Raw genomic sequence first — 15,557 nt, forward strand, 5'->3', positions numbered from 1 at the left:
CCTTGTAAGGCTCTCTCTCAGTATCTCACGATCCACAGCATTTTACTTTCTGGTATTATCCAAAGTAAGTGGCTCCTAACACAGAGAATTTGATCTTCCATGTATGCTGGCAAGATCTGTAGACGTTTTTGATGCTTATAGTTCCAGGGTAGGAGTGGAAGAGATGATGGGCAGAGGGTGTTATAATCACCTCGTTGATAGGAACCAATAGTACTAAGTGTTCTTCAATGGCATTGCAAGTATTGTGGAATAGGAATTTTTCTTCAAATTTTGAAATATTTGCAAATACATTAAGTGTTATCATGGATATGGAATCTAAGTGTAAATACAAAATTCATTTTTGTTTCTAATACCACTTGTAGTAGATGTAGCCTAAAGATAATTTTATATATTTTAGTGCACCTGTTTTATGGCTGCACTCTGTCATATTAACTCAGTTGTGGAATTTCTGATTCATGACATCATGTTGGTGCTCAAACGATTTCCAATTTTGGAACGTTTTGGATGTTGTATTTCAAGTTAGAGATTCCCAAAGAGCACTCATGTGCAGAATTCCAGTTCTCAGATCAGACATTATCACTCACAAAATTTTGAATAATTTTATGGAGTATTCATGGATATTCTGGGGACAGGATAAGGAATCACAAATCAGAAGGAATCACTGCACTGCTGTTTAGTTAAATTGTTATATTATTAATATATTTGATATATGTCTTGTTAATCCTCACACTAATTCTATGAAGATTGTTACCCAAATTTTATGGTGCACCTGACAATGGATGATGTCTCATAGTTACTGTGCACAAGACAGTAGTCATACACCAATTGTCATTAGCTTCCCATGAGCAAACTTGGTGACATGGAAGTAGCAGCAATAAAGAAAGACTTGAAAGAAATTCTTGGCAGCAAAAGTAGAGTGATTTTTTTTTTCAATGAGCATCATTAATGCTCCTGTTGGCTAGAGGCCAATATTGTGTAGAAAACTGGGACAATGATGAATGTGGATCAAAACGTGATTCAGAAGGAACTCATTCCATCATACTGAGGAAGGCACTAAGTAATTTTTTCTAAAGTTTTTCTTTTTATCTCTGCATCAGGAGGATACATAATTAAAATACTTCTTACTATATTTAAAGATATGTTTCAGAATATGTATATATTAGAATATGTATAAATATGGAATAAAAATTTTGTGATGTAAGCAAGCTTTCTAGCTAATTGGCAGTGTTTTCTTTTACTTGCCTGTACATGAAAGAACAGTGTGAACCTTACAATTTTAGGTAGAATATTTAATGTAATATAGATATAAGGATGGATTTCTCTTCCCAATACACAAAAACAATAAAATACACCAACCAACTTGTCATTTTTAGGTATCATACATTTGTCTTGCAAAAAAAATTTAGAAAATTAAATAATGCAAACTTTTCCCTGATGTTGACTTCTTTTCTACAATGGAGTTTGGTATTGAGTAGTAGAGCTGGTTTTCCTTAGACGATTTAAACCAGACATAGTTATCCCAATTACTAGTTCCTCAGGTGATTCTTAAGCGATTATGAATGCTGTGTCAGGGATGTTTCTCAACATCCCTGCTCCTATTGGCAAAGGAACAATCACACCTTATGCTCTCATTAGATACATTAGAGTTACCCAGTGAATCCTTAAAGGATCCAGATGATGAACCAACCCTCAGAGGAACTTGTTCAGATATTTGAAGTCAATGGTGGCCCTTCAGGAAAGCCATTCTCCCATGTTTGGAAGAGAAACAGGGTCAATCAACCAATCACTTTATCCTTTATCCTATGAACATTCCAACAGCATACTGAAGAGTCTCTTGTTCATAAAGGTGCAAACACTAAATTATTTTCAGAAATTTACAAGTTACATGAGTTTCTGAGTTCATGTTTCACAGACGTTGGGCTATTCATTCTTGTATGAGTCATCATCAGAGTAAGCAGTATAAAAACCTTGATCATCAGAATCCAAAAATACTTAATTCTTACCTCAAGTCCTGAGAAGATATGGTGATTATATAGAGAATTAGGTTATATAAATGGTAAAATGTATGAAACTGTTATATGGTCATGTTTATTAGTGTGTAAATGTCTGATGAGACACACCAAGTGAATTATTATTGTATTGAACAGGTTAACTTACAACAGACTAGGTAGAGTCTAAGTTGTGCTGATGAGTCATATGTTTTAATGTTTCCTTTACAAAGCCTGTCAACCAAGTAGTCCAGGATAACTGGATTAAAATTGGTAAAAGACATCACAGCCATTGATGATGGAGGAAGGAATTATGCTTTGTGGTCTGTGTTCACAGATGATTATAGGGCTGCAGCTCAGGACCAAGGAGGTCACGTCCTTGTTTCCGATCCATGAAGGAACTTAAGGATGAGACATAAATAAAGGTTAGCTGAGGAATAAGATGATGAGCAAATTGGAAGTACGTACTCAACAGGGAGTTTGGGCATGCTCCAAGGTGAGCTGTAACCCATGAAATTTGTGGTCATCCTTTTATGTAATCTGAAGACACAAGGATAGGTGCTTTGTGTGGAGTTTTACAGGAAAGAGTGGAAATTTTCAGAAATTTGTTGAAGGCCCACTTTCTGGCCTTTTAAGGGAATCTTGAAAGCATCATGATAATCGGTGCATGGCATAATGTCAACTGTGGTAGATTTATGATAATGATATTATAATAGGCTATAGACCATTCCAGGGATGCAGTCAGCAGTCAGGTTAGATATTTTCGGCTGGCAGAGGCTTTGCTCTAATAACTATTTGGAGGTGCCAGCCATGGGAGGAGTACTAAAGGTGACCCTGTGGAGAAGGGTGTGATGATGTATTTCCTCAAGCTCTTTCCTTGACTGTCTCCTTACTTAAAACAATACTTGTGAGGATGTGCACATTAAGACTGCTTATTTGGTCACCCTCAAGGTTAGTAGATGACCATAAAAGTGGCTGCTTGTGACAAAAGTGTCCAGAACAGTGTCAGGCAGGCTTCCTGAGTTCATACAGAGGGCCTACCTTAAGTCCAGTGTGTCAACTCAAGAAATTCACTAACTTGTTCACTTTTTCATACACTAAATACATCCTGGATAACCACTGTGTGGAAGATACTTGGTTGGAACCTCAAGTTGCTAAGGAAGTTGTTACCTGGTAGAGGAAGTTTTGGTAAGTGAATGTCTACTCAGAATTGAGATTATTAAAGAATAGAAGTAGCCTCTTTCTTTCTTATCAAAGGCCAGGAAAAAAGTTTTGCTTACCAAACGTGGTGGAACTTTAAGATTTTCATAAGCGTTTTCTTCCTATTACGGTGTAACTCTCCAACACCAGGATAGTGCTTTGTCATAGGAAAGTGACAAGAGATAAGAATTCAAGTTATCTCAGGAACAATGGCCATGTTGTTTATGTTAGGAAAGTCTTTAGTACTGGGAAGACTATTATTCATCCTTACTTCTAATAGTTATGCACAGGAATTTAGGACATGTTATTGGAATGAATATATAGTTTGGAAATAAATAGAACGCTTAGGAATGAATACAAAAGGTTTGTAAAAAGGAAGAACACACATATAACTCATTTTACTTCTTCAGCAGTCATAAAACTAAAATATATATATTTGCCTAAAGATTATTTAAATGAGAAAATGCAAATAATTTGGGACCCTTTTTTGTTTGGTAGTAGGTATGCTGTCTATTCAAACCTGAAACATTACTCTAATGACTCATTATTCCTGCTTGACTCTAAATTCTATTGTCTGATGGTTGCTCCATTGGAATGATATGACTCATGACGTTGTCCTCTGTGTGTTGAGTAACTAAAAGGAGTCTCCTAGTTTCTCTTGAGAGATGACTTCGTTTATTGTGGTCAACATCACCATGACACTTCTGTTGAATGATCACATTCCAGAGTAGAAGGTGATCACTGAACCAGGAGAGTACATCAGGGACAGCATGAGCCTGTCCTGTCCCTTACCAACTAGGGGAGCATGTGTTCAGCGTGGTGCTTAGTGTCCTGGCCCCTGACTGCACATCTTTACAACCAGGCAGGGAAGTAGACAATGTAAGCTGGTCATGGTAAGAGATAGCATTTTAAAAGACTTCAACCAAAGTAGTCTTCCATTTCAGGATAGAAAACCCTAAGACAAGGGCTTGCCCTGTGATATAGCAGGAAAAGCTGTTGCCTGAGACACTGGAATCCCATATGGGTGTTGGATGTATCCTGAATGCTCCATTTCCCATTCAGCTCTCTCATGCCTTGAGAAAATATCAGCAGACAAAGACACACTGGTTCCTGGCTTCGGCCTGACCCATTACTGGCTGTTGCAGCTACCTGGGGAGTGAACTGGTGGATGGAAGACGTGCCATCTTTGACACTCTTTCAAAAAAAATAAGAAATCAATCATTTTCCTTCAAAAGACATTTTTTTTTTAAAGATTTGTTCGTTTGTTCTTTGCTTTATTTATTTACTTGTAAGATGAAGTTACAGAGAGAGAGAGGAAGAGACAGACCAATCTTCCCTTTGCTGGTTCACTTCCCAAATGACTGAAACAACCAGAGTTGGGCAAGTCCAAATCCAGGAGTCAGCAGCTTCTTCTACATCTCCCATGTGACGCAGAGGACCAGGCACTTGGGCCATCTTCACTGCTTTCCCAGGTACATCAGCAGGGAGCTGGATCACAAGTGGAGCACCTAGGACTAGAAGTGGCACCCATATGGAACACCGGTACCACAGTCAGTGCCTCTACTATGATACCACAGCACTAACTCCAGGAAAATCTTCAAAAAAGAAGAAGAAGAAGGAGGAGAAAGAGGAGGAGAATAAAATCCTCAAGTAGGTTCCTAATTTTTTAAACACCTAATTAGATGTGGAGCATAGGAAAATATAACATACATGGCTATCACTAAGTGTCACTTAAGAGTGTCTGAGCACTAGGGTCTAATCTATACTGCTCAGTTTTTGTAATCTTCTGTTTTTCCCTTTAAAAGTAAGGCTTAACTTGCTGTCACAATGCCACTAAAGTCATTACAAGATGGAAGGCAAACGCTTTGTCTAATGATTTCTGTGTCAACACTCCAAGGGCATTATTTACTAATGGAGTGTCATATTTGTGTACCCAGGGAGATGGAGGGAAGAGGGAGAGGACCAAGATCTAGTCCAGAGGCACATCAGAGACTCAAGACAACGTGGGAGCTTCTCCTTCTCACAGCTGTTTCCTTAGCCTGAGAGCTGCAGATGCTGTTTGTGGACACGAAGAGCTGAATCACCTTGCAAAGGGGTAAATGCATCAAGACCTGTTTGACTATCTTCCTTTTCTGATAACAAATGTACACAAGAACTACACAGGTTGAAAGTGCCTTGGGCTTGTATACAACCAGTAGAGAACCAGTGAATTTATGGCAAAATTTCTGGCCAACTTGGAAAAGAAAGACAGCTGAAGCGGAAGTTGCCCAAGCCACAAGCAGGGTGTGGAGGCCAGGATCACATGGCTATAACCTGTTGGATAATCATGACAAGCAGGAACCCTCTCTCTTTCCTCATCTCTTATGAATTTCCTGTGGCATGATGCTGCTGCTTTTCTACTCTTAGTGTACAAATTAGCACTAATAACAAAATTTTAAAACTGCAAGACAAGATTATTTTCCCCTCAGTGCAGATGTGTTTAAGTATAACTTAAAGATAGCAGGAGTTATGTGCATCTAGCTGCTCATTTTTGGGCTCATTTTTGAAAATAAAGGGCTTCATATCAAGAAAAGTCTCTACCATTTACATTTATTTTCCCAGAATGTGGAGAACATATTCTGGGAATATTTCAGGATACTTCCGCCTAGCACCTAAAACATATGACCCTTGAATGGAAAAAGGTCACATCATACAACCTCTAGTTGAGAAATAATCATGTCCAGTTTTCAACAGGGTTGAAAATCTCCCTCTCACATGTCAAGTTTTACCCAGAGTCATGTTTTTGTAAAAGGATTTGGATTTTTAAGTTAATTACACTGTGGTATCTCCTGTATTCCCTTCCCCTATAAGTAGCATAGGTTATATCACAAAGAGTAGTCATGTTCACATGACTGATGTGATTCAGATCTGTAGTAGCACCTTGTGAAACCTCGTTTGGTAGTACCTAATTCTCATGGCTGCCTGAGGCTGGTACTTGAGAAATGACCATCATTCTCACAGCTGTACTTCAGATGGAATCTGTTGTCACTCTGGCTACTATCAAAAACGTGCAGATGCTGCCCAAAACTGGCTGGCCAACTTTGGCAATTCTGAATTCCTTATAAGATAATGATTATTATTCCCTACATTGTGTGCACATAAACATGTTTGTATGCATGACTGCTATTAAGTCAAAGGCTGTATACATGTTACATACATGTTCGTGAAGTTGTATACAGTTACATATTCATGCAGCTACAGACTACTCTCAAATTTTGCGTTTTTAAATAAGATTTTATTTATTTTCTTATTGGAAAGTCAGATTTACAGAGAGAAGAAGAAACAGAGAGAAAGATCACCATCCCCAAACCTTGGGACTCTGCACCCACATGGGAGACCTGGAAGAGACTCCTGGCTCCTGGCTTCGGATCAGTTCAGCACCAGCTGTTGACACCACTAGGAGAGTGGGTGGAAGATCTTTCTGTCTCTCCTCTCTGTAAACCTGACTTTCCAGGTCACTGCCTGCTGGTTCCAGAGGCTTCTTCTGGGTCTTCCATATGAGTGCAGGGTCCCAAGGCTTTGGGTCATCCTCTACTGCTTTCCCAGGTTACAAACAAGGAGTTGCATGGAAAGTGGAGCAGTCAGGACATGAACTGGTGCCCATATGGGATCCTGGCACTTGCAAGGAAAGGATTTAACCACTAAACCTTTGTGCTGGGCCCAATGTTTTGCAGTTTTGAAAGACTTTCCTTCTCCTTCACCTAATTAAGACTCTACCAGAATATTAGTTGCTTATTAATCATTAGAATTTCGTATTTATTTGCAATGCAGAGACATTTTCTATCTGCTATTTATCCAGAGAAACAGAGACACACAAAGGGGGAGAGAGAGGGAGAGAGAGAGAAAGAGAGAGAGAAAGAGAAAGAGAGAGAGAGAGAAGAGAAAGAATCTAACCAGTCTGCTGATTCCCTCTCAAATGTCCAAGGCCTTTGGGGCTGGATTGGGACAAAGCCAGGAGCCAGGAAGTTAGTCCTGGTCTCTTACATGGATGGCAGAGATTTAATTAAAGTGTCACCAGCTGCCTCCCAGCAGCTGGAATCATGAGTAGGGCAGCCCAAATCCAGTTACTCTGATGTGGGATTCAGGTGGCACAAGCAGTGTCATACCTGTCACACCCAGTGCACATCTCCATGCATTATTAACACCTATTAGTTTGGTCAAGTAGACAGTGACCATACAATTGTGAACTTGATAGTCTTTGGTTCAAAATAGAGCATGAGTTTAAATTTAATAAATTAAAAATACTGAAAGAGTTTTCATATTCTTTTTCACTCCCCAAATGCCTACAGTGACCAGGGCTGTGCTGGGGCTGAAGCCTGAAGCCACAAATATAATCCAGATCTCCCATGTGGGTGCAGCAACCCAGTGGCTTGAGTCATCAATGCTGTCCCACCTGGGTCTGTGTTGGTAGGAGGCTGGAGTCTGTACCTGGAGCTGGAAACTGAACCCAGCAGCTTGCAGGTGAGCTATGAGCTTCTTAGCCAGTAGGTCAGCTACCTGTTCCTGTTATTTGGATTTTGACTAAAGTAATCAGTATCTTTACAGTTTTTCTATGTAAAAATCTTACTATTTCTTGCCTGTTATATTACTGTTAATGTCTTGTTTTTTTTGAAGGGCATTTAAGCCAGTAATCAGAGCTGTTAGTCCAACGTTGTATAAAGAATAGGAATGTGAATTGAGGCTGGCTATGTGGCATAACAGGTAAAACGGTCACTTGTGGCACTGATATCCTAGGTGGGCACCAGTGTGAGTCCTGGCTGCCCCACTTCCAATCTAGCTCCCTGTTAATAGCTTGAGAAAAGCAGCAGAAGATGATCTAACGTAAAGAAACTTCTGGTTCCCGGCTTTGGCCTGGTGCAGCAATGGCTGCTGTGTTTTTGGGGGGAGTGAGCCAACAGAAGACCTCTTTCTCCTTCTGTCTCTCTCAGTCTCTGTCTACCCTCTCTTTGTGTAAGTCTGATTTTCAAAGAAAGAAAGAAAGAAATCTTATTTTAAAAATAGGAATATAAACTCCCAAAGATTGTAAAACCATCTTTGAGGCTTGTGGGTAGCATGGGGAAAGCAATGATGTCTCTTTTCTATTTTTGAGAAAATTCTTTTATCTAATTCTTTCTTCTTGCCTAATGGTTGAGATGACCAGGATACTTCTAGTGTCCCAGAGGAAATGTGATGATAAGGGAGGAAGGGGAGTTGTCTGATTATAAAAGATACTAATTTCTTGGACTATTTCCCTGACAGGGAAAATTTGACCCCATCTATGAGATTTGTAAAAGAAATCCTATTTGGGGCCCGGCGCGGTGGTGCAAGTGGTTAAAGGTCCTCGCCTTGCACGCCCGGGATCCCATATGGGCGCCGGTTCTAATCCCAGCAGCCCCACTTCCCTTCCAGCTCCCTGCCTGTGGCCCGGGAAAGCAGTCGAGGACAGCCCAAAGCTTTGGGACCCTGCACCCGCGTGGGAGACCCGGAAGAGGCTCCTGGCTTCGGATCGGCATAGCATCGACCATTGCGCTCACTTGGGGAGTGAATCATCGGACGGAAGATCTTCCTCTCTGTCTCTCCTCTTTGTATATCCGCCTTTCCAATAAAAAAAAATAATAAAAATAAATCTTTAAAAAAAAAAAAGAAATCCTATTTGAATATATATACCATTGTTGTGACAGAACTATTTTTCTCGATTTTAGAAACGGGAAAAAGTAGACTCAAGGAAGTTTATTACCCAGGGCTGCATATTTATTATGCATCATTTCAATTTCTGTAGGTAAAAATTTTTATTTATTTATTTATTTATTTATTTATTTAAAATAATCTTACTTAGTTGATTAGGGTACAAAGGGTCAAGGGCTACAGGAAAGTGGATAATACCATTGTTTCCACACTAATATCATTTTTCCCCTGTATCTGGGGTCAGGGGAGAAACAAAGGGAAAAGCCCTGCCCAGCCTCCCATCCAACCCCGGACTCCGATGTGAGGCATGCTTTGAGGGTCCTGCTCAAGCAGTTTTGATAGTTTAACAGGTCTGAAATTGCTGCCCATCTCGCCATTCTAGTCACTATGAAACCTATTCAGAATCCATAGGTTGACATAATCTCTTCGTGGTTGGGGTTCTGAGATCAGCAGTTCAGTTGGAGGGATCTCCAAAGAAACTTCATCTGAGATGATCTCAAACCTGATTCTTGTGTGAGTTTGCCAGTACATGGTCTGGCACAGTCCATCGCCCCAGTCAGCTTATGCACATGTTGGTGGTTGCAGTTGCTGGGTCAGTTCTGTTTCCAGCTGCCCTGTCTTCCATTTGAACCAATGGATGTTGTAGTCCAGCTTGATCCTACCCACTTCATACTCAGTCCTCACGCAAACCAGTGGGAGCTGCAGCCTAGTGGGGGCGACTCCCCATAACCCTCACCAGGCCTGCCCCCTACCCTGGTTCCCATGCATGCCAGTATGTACCACAGACTTGTTAAGTCTGTCCAACTTTCCATTTAGCTCTGGTACTTGTCAATGGGCATTGAAGCATAGTTCAACCCAACCAACCTACTATCCAGCCCAAACACGTACTGGCAGGTGCCTTTCTGTCTAGCCACCCCTGCCCCTGTCCTGGTTTTTGTGCTCTCCAGTAAGAGTGGTTACCCATGAGGGAGGTGCCCACTATCTCCCTACTAGGCCTCTCCAACTTCCAGATTATGCACTCTCCAGGTGGCTCTGGGATTTAACTTAACAGATTTAGCCCCCAGTGCCAGCCTCTGCCAACTGATGCTGTGGCAAAGCCCAACCAACCCTCACCCACTCTAGTTTTTACTTGCACCAGTCGGAACAGTCAGCCCAATCTGGCCCTTCCTCAATCTAGCTCACATTAGGTCTATAGATGTTGTAGCCCTGCCTGGTCTGGTCTGCCCCCATCCCAAATCATGCTCTCCAATGGGAGTGGGTGTCCAGCAGGGGAGTCCACATTCCCCTGCTGGCTTTGCCTCCTTCCCCCTGGTTCTCACATGTGCTGTTTGGGCGTTGCAAACGCATCTAGTACAGCTTACCTCACCTTGGCATTCCTTAATGTGCACTGGTTTGTGTTGCAACCAAAACTGGCTTGACCCACACTCTATGCTGGTGCTTGGACTCGCCCGCAGCTGATGTGAACTGGCTCAGCATGGTCTGTCCCCCACCTATGCCTTATGTGTGTTGGTGGGTATCTTCCTCCGGCCTGGTGGTCCGGGTTGCTCCATATTGTGGTTCTTGCACTCACCTGAAGGGGCTGTGTTCCGACAGAGGAGTTTCCAAGCTCCTCCTTCAGAACCTCTCCCTATGCCAGGTCTTGCACGTTCTGGTGGTTCCATGGGCCAGCCCTCATTGCTGGCCTTCAATCCACTCTGATTCTTGGTGTTAGATGCTTCACCCCAGCCAAGGCTTGTCCATACCCAGACACTGCTCACACATGGCTCAGTAGGGTCAGAGACCCCGCCTAGTCCGTCCTACATCTACCCAGGTTCTCCAGAGCTCCAGATGGTTCTGGCGTCTAGTCCAGCTTGTTGCGCCCAGTCCCAGTCCACATTTGTGCCTAGGGAGATTGCAGCCATACCCAGACCAGATCGCAGTCCCCACTCCAGCCCTCGCACCATCCCGTGGGAATCCCAAGTCAGCAAAGGTGTACTCTCACAGCTTCCCCACAGTCTATTCTCAACCCTAGATTGCTCGCAAGTCACTGGGTGCTCTGATCCAGTTGGCTTAGCCCCTCACCTGTCTCAGCCTTTCCCTTTGCTACTGTGTCGTAGTATTCCTGCCTCATGAAGACCAGTTGGGGTAAGAGCCTAGGTTGGAATGACATGTGCTGCATCCTGATTTCTGTTCTTTCCTGTGAGTTGAGATTTGCTTGGTCCTGCCTGGTCCACCCCTTCCAGGTGCAGCTCAGCCCACCCAACATCCTATTTTAGGATGAAGCTTTGGGTGGTGCTGCCTTGACCTGCCCAGATTGCCATCAGTTCCTTTACCCGTAAGTAATGGCAGGTGCCATGGTCACTCCTAGCTTAGCCCATCACCACCCCAGCTCGTGAGCTAACTTGTGGGACTTGTATTTCCACAGGGTTCGGCCCATACTTCCCCCACAGACTTTACCCCTGGACCAAGTTCTCTCGCGTGCTGGTTAGTGTCTTGACCCAGCCAAATGAGAAGAGTCCACTATTCCACCACCCAGTCAAGTAATGGTACCTAGCCCTGCCAGACAGGCATTCAGTGTGTAGATAAAATTTTAACAGATCATATGGTTTAACCAAATTGAAAATTCAGAAGAGTGGGCTTTTAGCCCAGCAGTTAAGATGGCTTTGCCCCACACCGGAATGCCTGAGTTTCAGTCCTAGCTCTGGCTCCTGATTTCTGCCCCCTCCAAGAGCAGATCCTGGGAGGCAGCTGTAACGGCCCAGTAAATCGAGTTCTTCGAGACAGAATGAATTCCCAGCTTGTTGTTGGGTCTGGCCCTACTTCAGCCCCAGATGTTGCAGGCATTTGGGGAAGTGAACCAGCAAATGGCAATGTGCTAACTCTCTGCCTTCTCTCTCTCAAATAAATAGCCAAAACATTTTCCTTTGAAAGAAAGGTCCAGAGCCACATGTGTATTCTGTCTTGTACTCTAGAGTTTCATCTTACATATCACTGCTTGGATCTTGAATGACTTAAACTGTCTGTATTTACATGTTACTTAAACAGATACAAATATTTTAGGCATAAGTCACTGCTCATGTAGATTTGTTAAAATACATGAATAATTTAGAAAAATCAAAAAATAAAAAGAAAATCAAAAGAAGTAAAAATTAATTTATTAACAAGTATGTGATGATGAGGGAGGGGAAAATAAATATATAAAAGAAAGTATTGATGAAATAAGGTGTTGTTTTGCTGAAAGAAAATAATGAACTTTGTGTTTTTTTTTAAACCACCAATGCTCTACTTTAATGAAAGATTCAACTTAACTGTATATTCAGAATTCAATATGGATGGATTAAAAAAATCCTCAGAAATTCCTTCATGGTACCTTTACTACTATGTAATATAGTCATAAACTGTTGCAGCTTGCATGAACAAAAAAGGAAATTTATGTAACACATTATCTTATACGTGACAACATGCTTTTTATACTTTTATAACATTTGCTTCATGATGACTCAGTTCAATTCTTCCAGCACTTGGCTTCATTTGTGCAACTTGTAAAACTTTCATTCATTTATACTTTAAACCTCCGTTTGGAATAAACCCATCATTCATTATTACTCTTGTTTCTTTCTCTTTGGTCTGAAACAATCAAAGTGATTCATGACTCTTATACCATGTCATGTTCATACAAGCAGATGCAAATCTTTTTTTTTTTTTAAGATTTATTTATTTATTGGAAAGTCCGATGATTCACTCCTCAAGTGAGCGCAATGGCCGATGCTATGCCAGTCCGAAGCCAGGATCCAGGAACTTCTCCCGGGTCTCCCACACGGGTGCAGAGTCCCGAAGTATTGAGCCGTCCTCGACTGCTTTCCCAGGCCACAAGCAGGGAGCTGGATGGGAAGTGGAGCAGCCGGGATTAGAACCGGTGCCCATATGGGATCCTGGGGCGCTTTCAAGGCGAGGACTTTAGCTGCTAAGCCACGCAGCCAGACCCAAGCAGATGCAAATCTTAATGAATTCACTTTGCTGGGACACCTGCCTTTTCCTATGAAATGGCCTTTAATTGTGAATTATCACACACACAGGTATTTGACTTTGGATAAAGAATTAAATGCACACTACTTTGAATACATTTTAATACTAGGACATCTAGCAACTACAGATACTTGCCAACAAATTAAAAATCCAATGGTGAACATCAAGTTCTAACAACATAGAGGATTTTTATCGCTTCTCAGCCTTTTGGCTAAGATCAAGTGTAGTACAACATACAGGCTTAAAATAATAAATAAAATAATTCTTGTCTATGAACCTTAAAAAGCTGAATAACAGAAAATATATAGAAGTACAATATAATTTAAAACATTATATAGAAATGAGAAATCTTCAATAGCATAAATAGAAATAGGTTGAGACTTATAGATTAATAGTAATATTTAGTGGCATGAGTTTTAAATCTATACAAAGATACAGAAAGGTAATGCAAAATGTGACATGGCTGTCATGAAGAATTAAAAATCAAATAAAGAAGTATGTAATTTTGGTGGTTACTCAGTGGCTAAAGCCCTCATCTTACACACCCTGGGATCCCATATGGGTACAAGTTCTCATCCTGTTGGTCCCACCTCCCATCCAGCTCCCTGTTTGTGGCCTGGGAAATCAGTGGAGGATGGCCCAAAGCCTTGGGACTTTGTACCCACATGGGAGACCCGAAAGAGGCTCCCTAACTCTGGTTTTGAATTGGCTCAGCTTTGGTTGTTGCAGCCACTTGGGGAGTGAATCAGCCGACAGAAGATTTTCCTGTCTGTCTCTGTATATCTGACTTTGCAATAAAAATAAATAAATCTTTAAAATAGATAAATAAATATTAAAATTTCTAAAAATAAAAATATGAAATAGAGCTAAAGAATTCTTAATCTGAAATATAGATTTGAAGTAATGTACACATGTGAATCTCCAATAGCTTAAGAAATAAAAACTAGTTTACAAGATATAGAGAAAACAATGAAGATGTCCACTATCTGTCTAACAAGAATTTCTAGGAGCAGGGCCCATTGTGATGGCTCAGTTGGCTAATCCTCCCTTTGCAAGCACCTGGGTCCCAGTATTCATGTCCCGACTGCTCCATTACCCATCCAGGTCCCTGCTTGTGGATGAGGAATGCAATGGAGGATGGCTCACAGCCGTGGGACCCTGCACCCACATGGGAGACCCAGAAGAACCTCCTGGCTCCTGGCTTTGGATTGGCTCAGATTAGCCATTGCAGCCATTTGCAGGGTAAACCAGTGAATGGAAGATCTTTTCTTTTGCCTCTTCTTCTCGGTAAATCTGCCTTTCCAATAAAAATAAGTAAATGCTTAAAAAGACAAAAAAAGCTAACAACAACAACAATGAAAGAATTTCTAGGGGTTCACACTGTGGAGTAACAGCTTAAGTCACCCTCTACAGTACCTGCATCCCACACAGGTTCAGGTTCCATTCTTGACTACTGCACTTTCAAACCGGCTCCCTGCTGATGCACCTGGGAATGTAACAGGGGACACCTACATGGAAAACCTGAGCGAAGCCCCTGGCTCCTGGCTTCCATCTGCCCCAGTTCCAGCTTGTGGTCATTTTGAGAAGAAACCAGTGGATGGAAGATCTCTGTCTTTCCCTCTCTGTAACTCTGCTTTTCAAATCAGTAAAAATAAATCTTTTTTTTTATTTCTAAAGGACAAAATGATGATAATGTTTCAGTAGCTATTGAGAAACACTTTTTTTTTAGATTAATGAAAACAACAACAGGATGAAGAATTATAGAACACCTAAAATTAAAAAAAAAAAAAAAGTCAAGACAACCAAAAAAAAAAAACCTGTCCTAAAAGGAAACATTGAGTAAATTTTCCTACAGGAATTATTAGTCAGAATCCATGGCATAAGTTTCAAAGCTCTGTTATCTTAAAATTCTATCCCAAACTAGATGGTTAATCATTTGTGTGAGCAAAATAAGGAGAAATAGATACGATGTGAGAGAAAATAAAGTTTCCACTCATGTCTCCCTAATAAAAGAGCTAGACAGGATTTTATTCCAGGAAGAAATAATATATACACAGAAGGAACAGGGTGGAGAGAGGGATAGCTGAGTGCGGATGGTGGCGCTGGTTTTTTCCATCTTTGGCCAATCCTTCTATCACCCTCTGATATCAGAAAGAGTTCTGCAGCCTCATCTCGTCTGTGGTTACTCACCTTCCAAAACATAGCCATCATTCTATGAGCATTCTATGTTGTTTCTCTGGGTACAACATCAGCCTCAAAATGAATTATATTAGGATACTAATTTACAAGAGAAATAAGAATATACATGTGTATTGCTACAAACAGACTCTGCTTACATCATTTACGTTAATTTCTTTGCAGTAACACTACAATAAAAACATGGAATCTTATCAAAGTGTTCAAGGTCACCCTCTTGAAATATCTGTTCAATAACATTTGGCTTCTTTATTCGAAGTTTTCTAATGTTTTTCTTAGCAGCAGGCTTCTATTTATCATGCTTCTATTTATCATGCTTTATATTTATCATGTTTATTCCAAGCAAACATGCCAACAGATGTTGTTTTGAAAGAAAAAGTTTTTCATTTAAGGTGGAGCTGCTGTGTTGGAGATGTGGCCACGATGTGATTAGCACTGACTATTTAAGGCAATTTTTTTTTTCAA

At 41.1% G+C, this 15,557-nt stretch overlaps 1 pseudogene; it reads left to right on the forward strand.

The window, feature by feature from the left end:
* The first annotated feature begins 13,087 nt into the window (after nucleotides 1–13,087).
* On the forward strand, nucleotides 13,088–13,177 carry LOC121154329 (annotated as a pseudogene).
* The last annotated feature ends 2,380 nt before the right edge of the window (nucleotides 13,178–15,557 follow it).

Source organism: Ochotona curzoniae, unplaced genomic scaffold, assembly GCF_017591425.1.
Source record: "Ochotona curzoniae isolate NIBS_2020 unplaced genomic scaffold, NIBS_Ocur_1.0 contig_2723, whole genome shotgun sequence".
Lineage (NCBI taxonomy): Eukaryota > Metazoa > Chordata > Mammalia > Lagomorpha > Ochotonidae > Ochotona > Ochotona curzoniae.